This window comes from Salvelinus alpinus, chromosome 35 (assembly GCF_045679555.1).
Source record: "Salvelinus alpinus chromosome 35, SLU_Salpinus.1, whole genome shotgun sequence".
NCBI classification, from domain to species: Eukaryota; Metazoa; Chordata; class Actinopteri; order Salmoniformes; family Salmonidae; genus Salvelinus; species Salvelinus alpinus.
The window spans coordinates 6,056,857-6,078,999 of NC_092120.1; the positions used below are offsets into that span (position 1 = coordinate 6,056,857).

The following is a 22,143-nucleotide window of genomic DNA, read 5'->3' on the forward strand; positions in this document are numbered from 1 at the left end:
GAGGAAGGTGTTTAGTCCCGGGGTCCTTAGCTTAGTGATGAGCTTTGAGGGCACTATGGTGTTGAACGCTGAGCTGTAGTCAATTAATAGCATTCTCACGTAGGTGTTCCTTTTATCCCGGTGGGAAAGGGCAATGTTGAGTGCAATAGAGATTGCATCATCTGTGGATCTGTTGGAGTGGTATGCAAATTGGAGTGGGTCTAGGGTTTCTGGGATAATGGTGTTGATGTGAGCCATGAACAGGCTTTCAAAACACTTCATGGCTACAGATGTGAGTGCTATGGGTCTGTAGTCATTTAGGCAGCTTACCTTAGTGTGCTTGGGCACAGTGACTATGGTGGTCTGCTTGAAACATGTTGGTATTACAGACTCAGTGTGGGACTGGTTGAAAATGTTAGTGAAGACACTTGCCAGTTGGTCAGCGCATGCTCAGAGTACACGTCCCGGTAATCCGTCTGGCCCTGCGGCCTTGTGAAATGTGACCTGTTTAAAGGTCTTACTCACATCGGCTACGGAGAGCGTGATCACTCAGTCGTCCGGAACAGCTGGTGCTCTCATGCATGTTTCAGTGTTACTTGCCTCGAAGCGAGCATAGAAGTAATTTAGCTCATCTGGTAGGTTCGTGTCACTGAGCAGCTCGTGGCTGTGCTTCCCTTTGAAGTCTGTAATAGTTTGCAAGCCCTGCCACATCCGACCAGCATCAGTGCCAGTGTAGTACGGTTCAATCTGAGTCCTGTATTGGCGCTTTGCCTGTTTGATGGTTCGTTGGAGGGTATAGCGGGATTTCTTATAGACTTCCGGATTAGAGTCCCGCTCCTTGAAACCGGCAGCTCTACCCTTTAGATCAGTGCGGATGTTTCCTGTAATCCATGGCTTCTGATTGGGGTATGTTCGTACGGTCACTGTGGGGACGAAATCATTGATGCTTGTATTGATGAAGCCAGTGACCGATGTGGTATACTCCTCAATGCCATCGGAAGAATCCCGGAACATAATACAGTCTGTGCTAGCAAAACAGTCCTGTAGTTTAGCATCTGCTTCATCTGACCACTTTCTTATTGACCGAGTAACTGGTGCTTCCTGCCACAGTTTTTGCTTGTAAGCTGGAATCAGGAGGATAGAATTATGGTCAGAAAAGCACAGGTAAAATCCTAGAGGAAATACTGGTTCAGTCGTCTTTACAGCAGACACTGGGAGATTAATTCACCTTTCAGCAGAACAATAACCTAAAACCCAAGGACAAATCTGGAAAGCTCTTAGAGACTTACCCAGAAAGACTCTGTAATCGCTGCCAAAGGTGATTCTAACATGTATGGGTGTTGAATACTTTTATTTTTTATATATTTTTTTACAAATATTAAAATTTTCCTTCCACTTTACAGAGTATTTTGTTTAAATCATTGACAAAAATGCAATTTCAATCAATTTTAATCCCACTTTCTAACACAACAAAATGTGGAATAAGTCAAGGACTGTGAATACTATTGTCACGTATACTCCTTCTATGGCCTCTAGGTCACCGTACTGCTGATTATTACGCACACCTGTCACCATCGTCACGCGCACCAGCGCTTATTAACACTCATCTGGACTCCATCACCTCCTTGATTACCTGCCCTATTTTTGTCACTCCCTTTGGTTCCTTCCCCAGGCATATTGTTTCTGTGTTTCATGTCGGTGCTTATTGTTATTTTATTTTTTTTTTGTTCATGTTCGTTTATTTATTACATTTATTCACTCCCTGAACTTGCTTCCCGATTCTCAGCGTACGTCGTTGCAACTTTCTGAAAGCACTGTAGCACCTTTTCTTCTAAGATTGTAGGTGCACGATTCTCACAATTCTATATGTAAACGGTACCGGAGCACCAAGTCTAGGACCAAAAGGCTCCTTAACAGCTACTACCCCCAAGCCATAAGACTGCTGAACAATTAATCAAATGGCCACCTGGACTATTTACATTGACCCCCCCCAATACTACTACTCGTTGTTTATTATCTATGCATAGTCACTTTACAAATTACCTCGACAAACCTGTACCCCCGCACATTGACTAGGTACTGGTACGCTGTACATAGCCTCGTTATTGTTATCTCATTTTCTTGTGTTACATTTGGATATCATTTTTTCTTTTTTTAACTTTATTAAGTAAATATTTTCTTAATTCTATTTCTTGAACTGCATTTTGGTTAAGGGCTTGTAAGTAAGCATTTCACCTGTTGTATTCGGCACATGTGACAAATACAATTTCATTTGATTGCAATTGGATGCTGTGATTTGATGTTCACAACATATTGCTCACTACATGTCTGCTGCAGAGAGACAATAGAGAGACATGAGACAATGTTTTTCGAACAGTCAAGGAAATAAAAGTGCTGAAAACATGTTGTCTCACTATTTAAAAATGAGATGTTTTTGGCGCAGGTACAGCCCTAGCTACAGTAGCAATAAAAAATAATACATTTTCAGAGTGGCAAGAGGATCAATAATTAAACAACTTCGGGACACACACGTGAATTGAATGATGCAAATCATGTTCCGCTTACAAATAAAACAAGCATGAAATTCAAATTAACAAGTACCCCGTGTCGTTTTGCAAGATTTAAACCTCTGTAACAGTTAAACATTTAATTTGAGAGGTGTTTCATCTGTTACGTGTCAAGTCTCGAAATCAGACATTAGCAAATGCATGTGGCAAACAGTATAATTAGGCACGCCTCTCCATTCTTTTGTATTAAATTGCACAAACTCTAAACATATCGCAGTGCGTGTCGGGATAGCACTTCACTCTGAAGCCTGCAGCCTTGCTGGATTGGTCAAAGTGGCTAAAGGAGGGTCTAATTAGCCCCTACCTACACCCTCGATCATTTTCACTCCCTCAGCTTTCACACTTGTGTAAACGGCGGATTCGCACATGAGCGCGCAAATGGAGGGCTGAGGGTACGGGGGTGATTTGGGATTCAGCCAGGGTCTTACTGCAGTGTCCGACCCCTCCTCTGTCTGTGTGTGTAGTTGTAGGTGATTAGATGTTGAGCAGCAGCTGGTGTCTATATTAAACCCTCTAATTAACTCTGAACGACGGCAGCAGCAGGTTAGTCCGACTCGTTTGGATCACACACACACACACACACACACACACACACACACACACACACACACACACACACACACACACACACACACACACACACACACACACACACACACACACACACACACACACACACACACACACAGTCAGATGTAATTATGGAGGATATGTGCTGATTCCCATAACTAACTACTCCTCTGCTCCGGGAAAACATGCCAAATGAACCAAGCTGTAAATGTCAAAGTCTGAATTATTAATCACTGCAGCAACACATGCTGTTATGACTGCACAATGCTGCATAAATGGAAGTTTAATGGACATTTTAGTCAATCACAAACATTATCAGATGTGATGGGTGTTTTTGTATGCAGGGAGGAAGTTCTTCTGCAGTGAGATCAAAGAATTCTCTAGAACACTGAAGATGCAGTCCCATCCATGGATACACTATACCGACATAGTATGTTGCAATTTGGCTGCTGATCACCTCCTCATTTATACAGTACTGTAGTTTCCACATCCTACTGAATGGAGGAATGGATATATGGAAATCTCCTCACTCTCTGGAAAGCTGGCAAAAGCTGCTTTGATGACAGCCCTGCTTGGCTGAAATGGAGTGGTAACAAAGGCTGTCTTTCTTCCTCCGTAGCTCTGTCGCTATCTCTGTGAGGCTGTGACCTCCTCCTATCTAAAGCCCGATAAGGAACTTTGTCATTCAACAGTTTACCAGCCCGCCTACCAGCCAGCAAAGGGGATGGAAGAGTTGTTTTCTTTCTCTCCATTGAAGATATTTAGTGCTGCTTGCTACTTCACTTTGATAACAGCAGAAAAAAATAAGATTTTACATTTACCATACCTCGGTCTTACAAATTATCTGTGACAAGACTGTAGTGTTTGCTTAATACCTTTTATTTTAGTAAAGATTATATACGGTCTCAACAGAGGGCTAGCGATAACCTATTGGCTTCATTAGAAGGACTGGCTGAACAGAGACTAGGGCCTCTGAGATTACTCCCATGCTTTATGATGTCATTTCCTGCCCTGATGAGAATGGGAGAGGAGAGGACTTACCCTTCTGTGTCTGAGCCCAACATTACTTAGAGTTGTATCACAGTTGGACTAAGGATGAATGAATGGCCTGAGATGAATCTCTCATGTGATGGCACAGCAGTTAACTCTTTGTTTGAATGGAAACTTGCCAATTAATTAGTCAATCATTGTTCTAAACCTTTCTGACCCTGTGGTAGAGCATGATGTCATCCTAGTGGTATGTTCCAACGTCCCTGTTACTTGAGATTCACATCTTGAGAACAGAGATTCTCTCTTAATGGCACTGGATGAGACTGGTGTTAGTCAGATTCTGTGTGGACAATGCTCTGATTGAATAGGACTCTAGTCTATAATGGAGGTACCAATAGTACAGAGAAGGGTTCATATGTTTCTGAGGCATTGCTTTAATATGGCATGTCAACGACAGTCTTGTCACCTAATAGTCTCTCTTGATATTGGCAGTTGTGGCACATTCTTGTTTGCTAGTGTTAATCAATGCACTGCTCCTCTGACTGTGCTGATCTTATCTCACCTGTTGGTGAGTCATTGCCATCTACTGGTCACATGATGCTCTGAGTTCATTTAACGTTTATTTGTAGTTTTGTCTCGTCGTGTTGTGGTCATTCACAGTTCCAATCTGTCCCTTCTGTCTTTGGAGCAACAATCACTAGTCAGCAAGGTAGACAGCAGTTAAGACCATATCTAACTTGAAAGGTAGAGTACGCTGTCATTTAACTTTCTGCTGAAAGTGCTCCTAATAATAGGCTTAGGTCTCTTTTCTCTCAGCAGTCTGAAATGCCAAGTTTATTCACCCTTCATTTGAAACCATCTTCCTGCGAATTACTACTCCACTCTCACTTTAGAAATCCATCCAGGCAGTTGACTTGATAAACTCAGCACCACCACCCAGAACCACGTAACGTTCCATTGTTACAAAGGAGGATCCTCTCTGAAGTCATACATAGCCCCATATCCCTACACTTCTAGTGAACCTCAACCTCGGTGATCCTCCTCTCTCCTCCTGGTCCATCTGAAGGCAGTATGAAGCAGGGTCATCCCAAGGCCAATCCAATATTAGATGTCTTTCTTTAGCCCTATGGCTCTATGGCTCCCAGACTTCTCCTCTTTGTGGATGATGCTAGCTCAACTACCATCTCTCTGAGAGTTCATCTGTTCTCCTGGAGCCGTTGGGCCGTTGGGCCGCATCCCAAATGGCACTCTATTCCATATGTAAATTACTACTTCTGACCAGGGACCATAGGGTTCTGGTCAAAAGTAATGCACTATGTAGGGAATAGGGTCCCATTTAGGACACACGGTTGTACCCAGAGCTGCTCAGTGATGAATAGAATAGGGATTATAGCTCTTCTTCTTTCAATTCAGCCGGCGCTGACTCCAGAGCAGAGTCTTATTCATGTCGCTGGGATTGCAGTTATCAGCCTGAGTGATTTGCATTTTAGTCAGCAACAAAGCCACAAAGCTTCAGGGTGATTCCTCACTAGCAAACAGACAGACAAGACAGGCCAACTGATGAGCTATTTGTCCATTCCCGCTATTAAGAAGTAATTGTGTGAAGACCATGTCCCCTTAGGCCCGAGGCTACAGGTGTTGTTTCATTAATCAGTCTTCAATTAATTGCAACGCTGAGCTGTGGAGGCAATCAGCAGGTTTTCCAATAAGCAGTGTTGTGTTTAGTGCTGTTGTGGCGGCTGGGTGTGTTATGTCTTGGTGTTTGTGATTGGGTCTCTTCTATTGATCTGATGCTGCCTGGGCCCAGAGGTGGAGGACACAGAGGAGAGAGGAGCAGAATAACAATGACAGGCCTGATGGAGGGAGAGAGAGGGAGGGAGGGAAGAGGGAGGGAGGGAGGGAGGGAGAGAGGGAAGGAGAGAGAGAGGGAGCATGGAGTCTGTCTTCTGGAGGAGAGCCAGGGGCGTGTCACCAGCATCCTAAAACCTAATGCAGAAGGGGGAGGGAGGTGGAGGAGAGGGGAGGAACAGATGTGCTGTCTGAGTTCAGGAGGAATATCACTGTTTATTCTATCCTCGTGGGGACCAAACATTTATTTCCATTCAAAATCCTATTTTCCCTTACCCGTAACCCAGAGCATAAACCCAACTCCTAACCCTAATTCTAACCCTAAACCTAACCCCTTAACTTAAAATAGACTTTGTCCTCATGGGGATGTGGGAAATGTCCGCATTAAGGAGAAGTTTCCTTGTTTTACTATCCTTGTGGGGATGAGGATAGAACAAGACCACACACACCAAAACAAACAGCTGGACTGAGAAAAGCACCAGCTGTGTGGTGGTTTAGTTTGTCTTGTGTAGGATGTGCTGTACCTCATCATGGCTGATGTGAAGTGGATATGGGGTTTCTGCTGTGTTATATGCTTTTGCCCTTGGAGAACTGTCTCCTTCCTCAGAGAGGTGAATCAGTCAGGGATCGGAATGCTCTGATTGGCCTTATTCTGTTACAGGGGGAGGAGTCTAATATATGGACCTATTCACTGTGTATGTACTCCCTTATTCTCACTGTATAAATACTACAAAATTATTTCACTGTATGAATACAGCATCACAGTCAGGCAGGCTCTAAGATGAAATATATTGTGTATGGTGCCCAGGCAGGGCTAAGCCAATTATAGCAGGCAGTGTGATGCAAATGTGATGTTCACTGGCAGTGTGAATACAGTGAGCTGGTTTTAATGGCCTTCCTAACGGCTGTTTCTTTCATCTCATCTGCCTACAAAGTTGGCCAACAGAAGTTGAACTCTAGAATGATCATATCTGTGCATATGTGAAGTCAGCCATTTTAGTCCCTGTCCCTGTCCCTGTCCCTGTCCCTGTCCCTGTCCCTGTCCTTCCCTGTCAATTAAACATGAATGACCACAGAGATACATCAGCCTGTAGGCAAACAATACAAGGTTATACTGTCTCTGTGCTATCTATGCTTTAATACTTTAGCTTAAGTGTCACTGCCACATTGCTTTACTGCTATTTAATTTGACTTTGTTATTTGCTAAGTTTTTATCACTGAGGAGTTTTCTAATGATATGGACTCGGATGTTAATTCCCTCTTTTATTTTTATTTTACCCATTTGTACTGTGTGAGGAAGTCCAGCCCAGGGAGTGTGGTGTCTTCTCTCTGTCATCTCATGGTCCAGAAACATGAATGCATCCCGTTATAAGGCAGAAGTTTGGGCTATTTGCAACTGAACGCCGTCTCGGTACAAAAGCCCTGTGATCCTAAATGACACGGCCTGTGATTCTGGAGCTTGTTCATTAGACTTCCAAATGAGACAAATTTCCCTGGCACTCTGGAGCGTGAGGAACAGTACACAAAGAAATGCTTAACTTGTCTTAATTCAGTAGCTGTTAACTTACATTAGTAATCTTAATGAGACCCAGGTAGTTTGAAGAGATCTGTACCAAACAATATACACACCAAATATATTCATTTTGGAGGGGTTCAGAAGGGGGAAGTGAGGCTGCTATTGGTGTCTCTAGTATTTTTATAAGAAGCATGACGATTTAAACTGAAATAACATATTTAATACCATCCAAAATGGTTTGAAAAATAGCAAGTGGCACCTATTGCATAGGATATATCAGTACTATAGTATATCAGCAGTATGTAGCTTTTCATGTCTTTAACGATGACACAACAGTCCAACCACTTCACCTCCAGTTCCTTCACCACCTGTTGATTGATACTTAACCACATTGTCTTTTCTTGTTGTGACTGATGTGTTTCAGTAATGTTTCTGGGGTGTTATCTGGTGGTTGGTTACGATGCTGGTGTTCAGCTGTCTGATATGGAGAGAGTGTTATTACATTACCCCTCCCCTGATGGATGGGAGGATGGAGGGAGAGAGTGTTATTACATTACCCCTCCCCTGATGGATGGGAGGATGGATGGAGAGAGTGTTATTACATTACCCCTCCCCTGATGGATGGGAGGATGGAGGGAGAGAGTGTTATTACATTACCCCTCCCCTGATGGATGGGAGGATGGATGGAGAGAGTGTTATTACATTACCCCTCCCCTGATGGATGGGAGGATGGATGGAGAGAGTGTTATTACATTACCCCTCCCCTGATGGATGGGAGGATGGAGGGAGAGAGTGTTATTACATTACCCCTCCCCTGATGGATGGGAGGATGGATGGAGAGAGTGTTATTACATTACCCCTCCCCTGATGGATGGGAGGATGGATGGAGAGAGTGTTATTACATTACCCCTCCCTTGATGGATGGGAGGATGGAGGGAGAGAGTGTTATTACATCACCCCTCCCCTGATGGATGGGAGGATGGAGGGAGAGAGTGTTATTACATTACCCCTCCCCTGAAGGATGGGAGGATGGAGGGAGAGAGTGTTATTACATTACCCCTCCCCTGATGATGGGAGGATGGAGGGAGAGAGTGTTATTACATTACCCCTCCCCTGGTGGATGGGAGGATGGAGGGAGAGAGTGTTATTACATTACCCCTCCCCTGATGGATGGGAGGATGGAGGGAGAGAGTGTTACTACATTACCCCTCCCCTGATGGATGGGAGGATGGAGGGAGAGAGTGTTATTACATTACCCCTCCCCTGATGGATGGGAGGATGGAGGGAGAGAGTGTTATTACATTACCCCTCCCTTGATGGATGGGAGGATGGAGGGAAAGAGTGTTATTACATTACCCCTCCCCTGATGGATGGGAGGATGGAGGGAAGGAGTGTTATTACATTACCCCTCCCTTGATGGATGGGAGGATGGAGGGAAAGAGTGTTATTACATTACCCCTCCCCTGATGGATGGGAGGATGGAGGGAGAGAGTGTTATTACATTACCCCTCCCTTGATGGATGGGAGGATGGAGGGAAATTGTGTTATTACATTACCCCTCCCCTGATGGATGGGAGGATGGAGGGAGAGAGTGTTATTACATTACCCCTCCCTTGATGGATGGGAGGATGGAGGGAAAGAGTGTTATTACATTACCCCTCCCTTGATGGATGGGAGGATGGAGGGAAAGAGTGTTATTACATTACCCCTCCCCTGATGGATGGGAGGATGGAGGGAGAGAGTGTTATTACATTACCCCTCCCCTGATGGATGGGAGGATGGAGGGAGAGAGTGTTATTACATTACCCCTCCCTTGATGGATGGGAGGATGGAGGGAGAGAGTGTTATTACATTACCCCTCCCCTGATGGATGGGAGGATGGAGAGAAAGAGTGTTATTACATTACCCCTCCCTTGATGGATGGGAGGATGGAGGGAGAGAGTGTTATTACATTACCCCTCCCCTGATGGATGGGAGGATGGAGGGAGAGAGTGTTATTACATTACCCCTCCCTTGATGGATGGGAGGATGGAGGGAGAGAGTGTTATTACATTACCCCTCCCTTGATGGATGGGAGGATGGAGGGAGAGAGTGTTATTACATTACCCCTCCCCTGATGGATGGGAGGATGGAGGGAGAGAGTGTTATTACATTACCCCTCCCCTGATGGATGTTAGGATGGAGGGAGAGAGTGATTGAAACACGACCCAGGCCCTGGCCCTGTAACCTGAGAAAGATACATTCTCTCTCTCTCAGCCCTGAAACCCTGAAAACAAGGAAACATATACAGACAACACATGAGAGAGAGGGAGAGAGAGGTAGTGCGAGTGGATGGGTTATGATGCATGGCAGGGATGGGAGGGAGTAATGATGATTGGAGGACTTGTAGGGTTGCTGTAGACTCCAGTGGATATACAGATTGCTTTTCTCCTCTGGGAGCCCAGCTGTGTGAAGGGGGGAGTATGAGAGGAGAGGAGAGAGGGATGGATGGATGGATAGCAGTAGTGGTGAATGGTGAAAGGCTGAAGGGCATGCCGTGTCAGCGCGGATGGAGGGATGGAAAGGATGGATGACAGGAGAGAAAGGGCAGGCCAGAGGGCACTGCTACTGTGTTGCTCCCAGTCAGATGAATCTCTCTGGTCTATCAGCCCCCCACTGTGTCTCTAGCCCCACTTCCTCTCACTTCCTCTCACTTCCTTTCCCTCTAACCCCCCTTTCATTATCATCATTACACAGGCCCTCAGCCATACCCCTTCCCTCTCTCTCTCTCCCTCTCAGCTGGTGGTCCTTCTGGTTCCCTGTGTGTGTGGGTTTGTAGCAGGCAGGGTGTCCTGTGTGTCCTGAATAATACATGACCCAGAGCCCTCTTGGATTCTCCACCATTGCACTAGCACCCTCCAATACTGCCAGCAAGCCCCCTCAGTGTGTGTGTGCATGCATGTGTGTTTTGAATAAAGCCTATAGTTAGTTCAGGCAGCTTATTGTTCCTGTCAGGGGATGTCTGGATCTCTTGTAGGATATCCTCAGTTGTTATGTGGATATATGTACAATAACAGACAACCAGCTCGCTTGAACTGGATGTCAGCCGCACCAGTATGTCGGAAGAAACACTGTTTGATTGACGATCGGAGTCAGCTTTCAGGTGCCCGGCCCTGTCACAAGATGTTAGTTGCTAAGGGAAGGCCCACCGGTCAAACCCTCCACTACCCCGGACGGCGCTGAACCAATTGTGCGCCGTCGTCCTATGGTGCTCTCGGTCACAACAGGTTGTGGCACAGCCTGGGATCGAACCGCAGGCTGTGGTGGTGCATCAGCACTGCAGTGCAGTGCTTTTGACCGCTGCGCCACCCAGGACCCCTTTCACAGATTAATATTCTATTAGGATGCTAAGTGTTTCCTGAATTATATTCTATGATTGCCAGGGTAGAATGCCCATTTGTTAGCCTCGAGATATAACATTGTTAATGTGGATTTCACGCTTTTCTGCCTGATATCAGGTATGTTAATGAAGAGCCTCCACAACACAATGGACACACTCTGGTTCCTGTGGCAACACGCCTGTCAGTCAGGGCATGAGATGGAGAGAAAGAAAAAGATAGGTAGAGGAGGAGAGAGAGAGGAAGAGAGCAAGACTGATACTAAGAAAGTGAGATATAGTAACATTTCTCTCCCTCTATCTGTGGTTTGTGGTGTACTATGTGACAGGGTCATGATGTTGGCATTTTCACAAATTGCGCTGTCACAGTGGAAGATAATTCGTTGACCTCTATACCCTATCTGAATGACACACACACACACACACACACACACACACACACACACACACACACACACACACACACACACACACACACACACACACACACACACTACTTCCATATGAAAAATTGAAGAGACAATATCAGATGAATGTATTCTGAATGTAATATGTTGTGAGAGCTAGTTGACTCTCTGCTGTCTCCTGCTATGGCTCCATGCAGTGTAAATAAGCAGAGAGGCTAAACCCTGACAGCACTTAAGGAGTGTCTCCCCATGCATCTCTCCTCTGTGATTGTTGTTGATGCTTCTCATCCAGGGCTAGATTAATGGATGCAGGCTGGCAGGGTATGGCAAGGGTTTCATATTTCATCTAAGTGCTGCAGACTAAGTGTGTACTGTACTGTGCTATCCAGAGAGAAGAGAGATAGAGGAGAGATAGACACAATCAATAGTGTTTGAGGCCCGTCTCTCCCTGTTGCCAACCCCAGCTCAGTGCACGCATGGTCTAACCCAGCTACACTGCTACACTGATATTGCTAATGCTGCAGACACTGCTGCTGCTGCTGCCACAATCTGCTTCCTCTAACTCCACCGGCCGCACCATCTCTCATCGCTAAACGGGGGCCGCCGGTGCTCCAGGATCGCTGACATGGACACAGGAGAACCCCTCAGCCATCTGCTGCGTCACAGCCCATCTCCTAACGCACCTCTCATCTCAAATCACAACACAACTCTCTCCGTCCAGCGCCCGGGAGGATTGTGACGCGTCAGTCTGCCACTTCCCCCCCCTCCAGTTTCACTCCCCCCTGTGTTGTAGTACAATCTCCTCCTTTCCAACCTGCCAGGGCTAGCAGGAGAGAGAGGGAGAGACAGAGCAAGGGATAGAGAGGGAGATGTTTTGAGTTTGTTAGCAGGGAAATGAGAGGAGAGTGATTGGTGTTAGTGGTGCGGTGTGTTCCTTCTGCTCTCCAGAGAATCCCAGGTGAGCTGTGTCCTGCTATAAGGTAAGAAGACAAACTGATTACTGATGATTTCTCCTCCTCCTCCCCAAATCCCTAGTTCCCTCTCTCCCTTCATCTCTCTCTCGCGGTAGAGCAGTGCGTGCAGGCTTGTGTGTGTGTGTGTGTGTGTGTGTGTGGCTCAGCCGGAATAGTCTTCCCCAGACAGATCACACACATGCTGTACAGTACATTAGATGGGCATTTACCATCTAGGGCATGTATAGAAATAGACGGAGTAGAAGCAGTGCTGTGTATGTGTGTGGGTGCGTGCAAGTGTATGTGCATCTCTGTGTGTGTGTGTGTGTGTGTGTGTACCATGATGAGCTCACATGCTAGCTCCACGCAGGCCCACCTGAGACTATCTATGGGTGATAGTGATTATGGAGGATGTGACGAGGTTATGTAGACGCAGGGGGGAGGGGTTGTGTGTGGAACATGGTGAGCTGACTCTGGAACTCTGGAAAGCCTCATCTGCAGTTTCTATACAGGTTATTTTCGTTGCATTCATTCAGCAAGCACAAACGAGAGCATCTTTAGTCTTCTTTCTGCCTCTGTCTCTCGCCTCCTCCCTCCCTCCCTCAGGACTAAAAGGTATGTTTCCATTGTTGTGCTGCGAGGTGCTGATGTTTGCCCGTCTAAATGGCTACTCTGTAACAGTGTTTGCTGCTCACATGTCACACTGGTCTGAGTGTCCGTCACACTGGTCTGAGTGTCCGTCAGACTGGTCTGAGTGTCCGTCAGACCGGCGATCTGCATAAGCTCTGCTTCCACACCGAGGGAGGACACTCTCCCATCTGTTTTAACGCCTCACAGAACCTTACTAAGGCAGAGAGGCTGTGCCTTGGGCTTTTCTGCAGGGCCATATGACACAACGTACATTCTTGTCTTTCTAAGGAGATGGGAGAAGAGAAATGAACAGAAACAAACAGACAACAGAAACACAGCAGCAGCACTCGTCCACGGCTCGATGGTTTAGCCTGGTTGATGGGCGATTGATATAATAAATATACATTTCAAAAGTATCTATCACGGTTCAACCAGACTAAACCATCGAGCCATGGAGGGGTGCTGCTGCTTTTCTCTTCCCTCTTCTCCTTAGAAAGACCAGAAAAGAACAGGGACTGATTTCAGAAAGAGAATGATGAGGAGAAAAAGGGAGGGAAAGCGATGAGGGAAATAAGAGAGGAGTGGATGAGAGAGTCAAGTGGTTAGGGGAAGGAGGAAGAGGGGAAGAAGGCAGAGAGTCCTAAGGAGGAGTGACTGGGTCTACACACTTAGAGAAAATGGGATCCAAAAGGGTTCTACCTGGAATCAAAAGATTTCTACCTGGAACCAAACAGGTTCTTCAAAGGGCCTCTATGCAGAGAGCCGAATAACCATTTTAGGATCCAGAGAGCACCTTTTTTTCTAAGAGTGTAGGGCCTAAATTGAAGTGGTGCTCTTTTGGTCGTGAGTTATGAGGAGGCAATTGTCTGGGTTCAAACCTGAGCCCTTTACACTTCCTGTAATGCACAGAGTCTCATCTGCTATGAAGCCAGATGTAGACTGTTTGATATTCCAGATCAGGGGTAGGCCATGCTGTTGTTGGAGTGCCGCAGACACTGCAGGATTTCCCCCCCAACTAGGCACCACACTGAGCTACTAAGTTAATTGATCAGTTCAGCGAATGCCTCAATTCAACCCACCTGTCCTACCTGTAGCACTCCAGGACCAGGGTTGCCTACCCCTGTTCCAGATATTGATCTATCATGTATGCTGCCCCTCCGCCTTACCCTTCCCAGTGGTATATTTGCATATCTTGCTAGTAATCTCATTATGTAAGTGTTCTGTTTACATCAGGTCCATTTCTATAGAGAACAATGGTAGCCTTAGTACTATGATAATGATTCGTAATATGGAGACTGTAGGCTCCAATGAAGTGATAACCATTGATGAATATATTATAAACACATTGAATGAATATGTATTTCTATGGTGCTAAGCTACTATGAGAGAGGAGAAGAGAAGGGTCACTTCAACCTGGTGTGATAAGTACTACAGCACTTATCTGTCTGGGGGCCGTAGCCTATGCATTCATTCATCTCTGATTCACTGCTACTTTCATAAAAGGAGGAAAATATGTCTGAATCGTCATGGAGACAAGTTTCTAATGGCTTCATAATCCACTCTCTATATTTTGTTATACATATTTAGTGGTTCACACACAGCAGCTGTTTTAGTTGGAGTGGTATGTCTCGTAGTAAATGGGGATCATTTACTGTAGGAAGATCAACCACTTGCGTCCAGTAGAAAAGCATGGAATGAACCATTAACTGATACAACTGTGTTGGTATCATTACATCACCGGACTACTGCTCCACTTGCTGAAGTTCAAATGCCCACTAAACCCACCTTACCTACTTCAAAGACCCACTTAATCCATCCCACCTTGTTCAAAGCCAACCTATCCTCACTTGCCCTTCAGACGACTGTCTGTTTCTGGCTCTGCAGGACTAAAGCCAAGCCACTCTACAGAATGAGAAGACTCCCTCTAGATGGCCGGCCTCCCAGTCCCTCCCTCTCGTCTGGAGACAGACGTAAATCTATCTTATTATTCCTCTAACAATAATGTCTTCAGACAAGCCCAGCCTAGCCCAGTGTTGAACCTCTTACAGTAGTGTCAGTAAGGCTGAACCTAAGCCAACAGTCATTCTGCCCTGGACCAAAACCTCAACAGAGGCACATTCTGTCAGACACTACATCCAACACCTCAACACTCCTAAATAGAGGGGAGCTTTTTGTGACGTGTTACGTCTAGTGGATTAGATCACCTTGTTCTACTTATTGATCCATTGATGGCCTCCTCTCCTTGTTCTGGTTGGCTCTGAACATTGAGATTTGAACTCTAGTAGGTAGAGATCCCCACTGGAGTTTGTAAGTGTCAGAGCGATTGGTCTGAGTGACCCTGCGTGCTTCTGGCTCCTTAGGCTGGAAGTGCTGGGGAAGCCTGCCAATTTACTCATTAATATGTCAGAGTTTTTTTATCCTCCATCTTCATCCAAATCAGAGCCAAGTTCTCTCGGTACTAATCAGAGGGAGGAGGAGGAGGTGAGGCCTAGGCCTCTGGTCGGCTGGCTGGATGTTAGCTGACTGACTGGCTGGATGGCTGGCTCTAGATGGACGAAGGGTTGTACAACTCACACTACCTGTGGGAGGGATGGATGGTAGGATTGAGGGTCTGAGGGACAGAGGAATTGAGGGACAGAGGGATTGAGGGACAGAGGGATTGAGGGACAGAGGGATTGAGGGACAGAGGTATTGAGGGACAGAGGTATTGAGGGACAGAGGTATGGACAGATGGAGGAATGTAGGATGGAAGAACAGAGGGATTAAGGCATGGAGGGACAGGTCAGGGCACAGTTCTGTTTTGTGGACAGCTGTAAAGGGTCTGGTTTGCTCTATTTGAATTAGTGTTTTATTCTAGTCAGGCTTATTAACCAATGATTTATACACTAGATGTCTGATGGGGGCATTGTGTTGAAGCCATCGTGCCTCCATCTTGGCACTCCCTCACTATTGTAAAAACATATTTTGGAAGTTATAGAAATACATTTATTAATGTCTAAATTAGTTTTTGCCACGTTTATTCTATTACAGACACCTTAATCATTAAATAAAAGACTTCAATACATGTAATTTAGTCCTTGAAATATTTAATTGAAATACTGTAGAACTCCATTCCCAATGGAGGACTGCTCCTACTGGGGAGTGCCAATATGGCCGACCGCTGGCTTCAAAGCCTCTCAATGGCCAGTACATAGCATTCGGCAATCCAGGGTATATATACATCATTCTTATCAACACAGCTGTGTGCAAAGATACTGTAGCTGATGTAAGTGAATTGGGGGGGGGGAAGTTTGAAAATCATCTACCTTTCCCAAAGCCTAACCCAATGCCCAGTCTTCCTGTATCTGAAGCTCTTTTCCCCATTGTTAACTCTAGCCCAGCCTCATCTTGTATCTCAATAGAGGGCTACAGTTACTTTCCTCTGTGGGAGAAGGTTTTAATTAGAGGTCGACCATTTATGATTTTTCAACGCCGATACAGATACCGATTATTGGAGGACTAAAAAAAGCCGATAGCGATTAATCGGACGATTTTTATATATACAGTATATTTGTAATAATGACAATTACAACAATACTGAATGAACACTTTTATTTTAACTTAATACCTCAATAAAATCTATTTAGTCTCAAATAAATAATGAAACATGTTCAATTTGGTTTAAATAATGCAAAAACAACGTGTTGGAGAAGAAAGTAAAAGTGCAATATGTGCCATGTAAAAAAGCTAACGTTTAAGTTCCTTGCTTAGAACATGAGAACATATGAAAGCTGGTGGTTCCTTTTAACATGAGTCTTCAATATTCCCAGGTAAGAAGTTTTAGGTTGTAGTTATTATAGGAATTATAGGACTATTTCTCTCTATACCATTTGTATTTCATATACCTTTGACTATTGGATGTTCTTATAGGCACTATAGTATTGCCAGCCTAAACTCGGGAGTTGATAGGCTTGAAGTCATAAACAGCACAATGCTTGAAGCATTGCGAAGAGCTGCTGGCAAATGCAGGAAAGTGCTGTTTGAATGAATGCTTACGAGCCTGCTGCTGCCTACCACCACTCAGTCAGACTGCTCTATCAAATATTAAATCTTAGACTTAATTATAATATAACACACAGAAATACAAGCCTTAGGTCATTAATATGGTAAAATCCGGAAACTATCATTTCGAAAACAACACGTTTAATTCTTTCAGTGAAATACGGAACCGTTCCGTATTTTATCTAACGGGTGGCATCCCTAAGTCTAAATATTGCTGTTACATTGCACAACCTTAAACGTTTTGTCATAATTATGTACAATTCCAGCAAATTAATTACGGACTTTGTTAGGAAGAAATGGTCTTCACACAGTTCGCTACGATCCAGGCAGCCCAAACTGCTGCATATACCCTGACTCTGCTTGCACAGAACGCTAGAGAAGTGACACAATTTCCCTATTTTTTATAAATTCATGTTAGCAGGCAATATTAACTAAATATGCAGGTTTAAAAATATATACATGTGTATTGATTTTAAGAAAGGCATTGATGTTTATGGTTAGATACACATTGGTGCAATGACAGTGCTTTTTTCGCGAATGCGCTTGTTAAATCATCACCCGTTTGGCGAAGTAGGCTGTGATTCAATGATAAATTAACAGGCACCGCATTGATTATATGCAATGCAGGACAAGCTAGTTAACCTAGTAATATCATCAACCATGTGTAGTTAACTAGTGACTATGTTAAGATTGATTGTTTTTATAAGATAAGTTTAATGCTAGCTAGCAACTTAACTTGGCTCTTGCTGCATTCGCATAAAAGGTAGTCAGCCTGCCACGCAGTCTCCTCATGGAGTGCAATGTAATCGGCCATAATCGGTGTCCAAAAATGCCGATCACCGATTGGTATGAAAACTTGAAATCGGCCATTCCGATTAATCAGTCATCCTCTAGTTTTAAACCACAGCAACATCTTCTATTCCAATAACTCAACAGTGCTACGATCAGTTTCTAGAAAACCCATTTTACATAAATAACTTATTGTGAATAATAAACCCATTATATACAGTCATTGTAATGAATACAGCTCCTCTGGCTATGAGCAGTCACTGTGATGTAATGAACACAGATCCTCTGGCTATGAGCAGTCACTGTGAAGTCATGAACACAGCTCCTCTGGCTATGAGCAGTCACTGTGATGTAATGAATACAGCTCCTCTGGCTATGAGCAGTCACTGTGATGTAATGAATACAGCTCCTCTGGCTATGAGCAGTCACTGTGATGTAATGAATACAGCTCCTCTGGCTATGAGCAGTCACTGTGATGTAATGAATACAGCTCCTCTGGCTATGAGCAGTCACTGTGATGTAATGAACACAGCTCCTCTGGCTATGAGCAGTCACTGTGATGTAATGAATACAGCTCCTCTGGCTATGAGCAGTCACTGTGATGTAATGAATACAGCTCCTCTGGCTATGAGCAGTCACTGTGATGTAACAAACACAGCTCCTCTGGCTATGAGCAGTCACTGTGATGTAACAAACACAGCTCCTCTGGCTATGAGCAGTCACTGTGATGTAATGAATACAGCTCCTCTGGCTAAGAGCAGTCACTGTGACGTAACATACACAGCTCCTCTGGCTATGAGCAGTCACTGTGATGTAACAAATACAGCTCCTCTGGCTATGAGCAGTCACTGTGATGTAATGAATACAGCTCCTCTGGCTATGAGCAGTCACTGTGATGTAATGAATACAGCTCATCTGGCTATGAGCAGTCACTGTGACGTAACAAACACAGCTCCTCTGGCTATGAGCAGTCACTGTGATGTAATGAACACAGCTCCTCTCGCTATGAGCAGTCACTGTGACGTAACAAACACAGCTCCTCTGGCTATGAGCAGTCACTGTAATGTAATGAACACAGCTCCTCTGGCTATGAGCAGTCACTGTGATGTAACAAACACAGATCCTCTGGCTATGAGAAGTCCCTGTGATGTAACAAACACAGCTCCTCTGGCTATGAGCAGTCACTGTGATGTAACAAACACAGATCCTCTGGCTATGAGCAGTCCCTGTGATGTAACAAACACAGCTCCTCTGGCTATGAGCAGTCACTGTGATGTGTGCTGCAGTGCTGCAGTGTTGTGTTGTTTTCTGAGACATGGTTTGTGTTATTTTCCAGAGGGTGTGTTTATCTCATGGCACTGCGTCTCTAATGATGGCCTCAGATCTGGGACAAGGAACGAACGAGTGGTCCGTCTGCTCGGCTGTCTGTATATTTTATACAGCCATTGGTGTTAGGTAATTAGGAGTTGGTTGGGAAGTGAAACTCATCTCACTAAATATCTGTAGGCTAAGTTTATAAGTATGGAAACTCTCTCACAAAATATCTGAAGGTTCACATTGTAACATTATAATATGGTATAAAAGCTGTATTATATAATATAGGGCCAGAGCTAAACAGAGCAATAAATTGTAATTGTTATTATATTTAATTATTATTAAGTTACCACAAAGCATTACAGTAATTTCAGGAAGCATCGCTACCATTTACAGTAATTTCAGGAAGTGCCTCTTTACCACTTACAGTAATTTCAGGAAGTGCTTCTTTACCACTTACAGTCATTTCTTACTAACAGGTAAATACAAAGCATGTCTGCTCTTTCCACTGTTGTCTCTGAGACAGTGGCCTATAGCAACAGCAGGTAGAGTGTAACCTGATCCACCTCTCACAGCCCATCTGACCTCATTGGAAGTGAGAATGAATGTCACACCTTCCTACATTCTTCCTTCCTCTTGCACCCCATCCCTCATTGATTGCAGGGGCACTTCAACTCTCCCAATCTTAAGAACCGCCCTCCCTCCATCCTCGCACTGCTCTCTAATAGGCCCTACAGGTATATACAGGCAGTGCCTTAAGGAGGTGGAGAAGGCTGAGAGGGATGTCACATCACAAAGAAAGATGTGAGAGCGAGAAAGAGAGAGAGAGAAAGACTACCTTCAAAGGATTTGCCTAGTTAGTGTCAGATGTATGCATCACACACGTCATTCATTTACCATTCAGGAACACTGACAACAATATCAACGAGCTCCAAATAGTGACATTGTCTAATACAGTCTTCCCCAGATCTCCACTGTACATCTTCTAATATTCTCCTTAACCCAGATTTCATTGTGTAACTGAACCACTACCGTATATTCTGTAATAATCTATCTAGTTTATATTGTAGTGCAACTAAACCACTACCGTATATTCTGTAATAATCTATCTAGTTTATATTGTAGTGCAACTAAACCACTACCGTATATTCTGTAATAATCTATCTAGTTTATATTGTAGTGCAACTAAACCACTACCGTATATTCTGTAATAATCTATCTAGTTTATATTGTAGTGCAACTAAACCACTACCGTATATTCTGTAATAATCTATCTAGTTTATATTGTAGTGCAACTAAACCACTACCGTATATTCTGTAATAATCTATCTAGTTTATATTGTAGTGCAACTAAACCACTACCGTATATTCTGTAATAATCTATCTAGTTTATATTGTAGTGCAACTAAACCACTACCGTATATTCTGTAATAATCTATCTAGTTTATATTGTAGTGCAACTAAACCACTACCGTATATTCTGTAATAATCTATCTAGTTTATATTGTAGTGCAACTAAACCACTACCGTATATTCTGTAATAGTCTATCTAGTTTATATTGTAGTGCAACTAAACCACTACCGTATATTCTGTAATAATCTATCTAGTTTATATTGTAGTGCAACTAAACCACTACCGTATATTCTGTAATAATCTATCTAGTTTATATTGTAGTGCAACTAAACCACTACCGTATATTCTGTAATAATCTATCTAGTTTATATTGTAGTGCAACTAAACCACTACCGTATATTCTGTAATAATCTATCTAGTTTATATTGTAGTGCAACTAAACCACTACCGTATATTCTGTAATAATCTATCTAGTTTATATTGTAGTGCAACTAAACCACTACCGTATATTCTGTAATAATCTATCTAGTTTATATTGTAGTGCAACTAAACCACTACCGTATATTCTGTAATAATCTATCTAGTTTATATTGTAGTGCAACTAAACCACTACCGTATATTCTGTAATAATCTATCTAGTTTATATTGTAGTGCAACTAAACCACTACCGTACATTCTGTAATAATCTATCTAGTTTATATTGTAGTGCAACTAAACCACTACCGTACATTCTGTAATAATCTATCTAGTTTATATTGTAGTGCAACTAAACCACTACCGTATATTCTGTAATAATCTATCTAGTTTATATTGTAGTGCAACTAAACCACTACCGTATATTCTGTAATAATCTATCTAGTTTATATTGTAGTGCAACTAAACCACTACCGTATATTCTGTAATAATCTATCTAGTTTATATTGTAGTGCAACTAAACCACTACCGTATATTCTGTAATAATCTATCTAGTTTATATTGTAGTGCAACTAAACCACTACCGTATATTCTGTAATAATCTATCTAGTTTATATTGTAGTGCAACTAAACCACTACCGTATATTCTGTAATAATCTATCTAGTTTATATTGTAGTGCAACTAAACCACTACCGTATATTCTGTAATAATCTATCTAGTTTATATTGTAGTGCAACTAAACCACTACCGTATATTCTGTAATAATCTATCTAGTTTATATTGTAGTGCAACTAAACCACTACCGTATATTCTGTAATAATCTATCTAGTTTATATTGTAGTGCAACTAAACCACTACCGTATATTCTGTAATAATCTATCTAGTTTATATTGTAGTGCAACTAAACCACTACCGTACATTCTGTAATAATCTATCTAGTTTATATTGTAGTGCAACTAAACCACTACCGTATATTCTGTAATAATCTATCTAGTTTATATTGTAGTGCAACTAAACCACTACCGTACTTTCTGTAATAATCTATCTAGAAAAAGAGTTGATAGTTTAGATCGGACGTTGCATACAGGTTGCTGGCTCAGGACTCTTTCGGTAGAAGTGGTGCGGACAGGGCCATATTGAACGCCTTTGTCGCTTTTCTTCAGCCAGTTAGAGGGGTTTTTGATGTACTTGTTCCAATTATCTCCTCCATGCATTAAGACACAGACTGATGTCACCTTCATGATAACCTCAAGAGAGGACAGATCAGAACAACAGTTCAGTTCATTTTAGATTCAGGAAATCCAGACAAGCATTAACTATATGATAAATTATTACTTTTACCAAGTATTCTTAATACCAATGTCTAAAGATGTCAAAGAGCATAACAACACATT

The 22,143-nt window shown here is 43.4% G+C and overlaps 1 protein-coding gene across 2 annotated transcripts in view; it reads left to right on the forward strand.

Moving 5' to 3' along the window:
- Positions 1 to 22,143, forward strand: part of LOC139564595 (cyclin-dependent kinase 14-like) — a 214,514-nt gene that overhangs the window by 33,572 nt on the left and 158,799 nt on the right. Inside the window, exon 1 of one of the 2 annotated variants that reach the window (XM_071384232.1) lies at positions 12,062 to 12,233. The exons of the other annotated variant lie outside the window; for it this stretch is intronic. The gene's annotated coding sequence lies outside the window, so the exon portion shown is untranslated. Of the gene's footprint in view, positions 1 to 12,061; positions 12,234 to 22,143 lie in introns of those variants that run through there. 2 annotated transcript variants of the gene reach the window in all.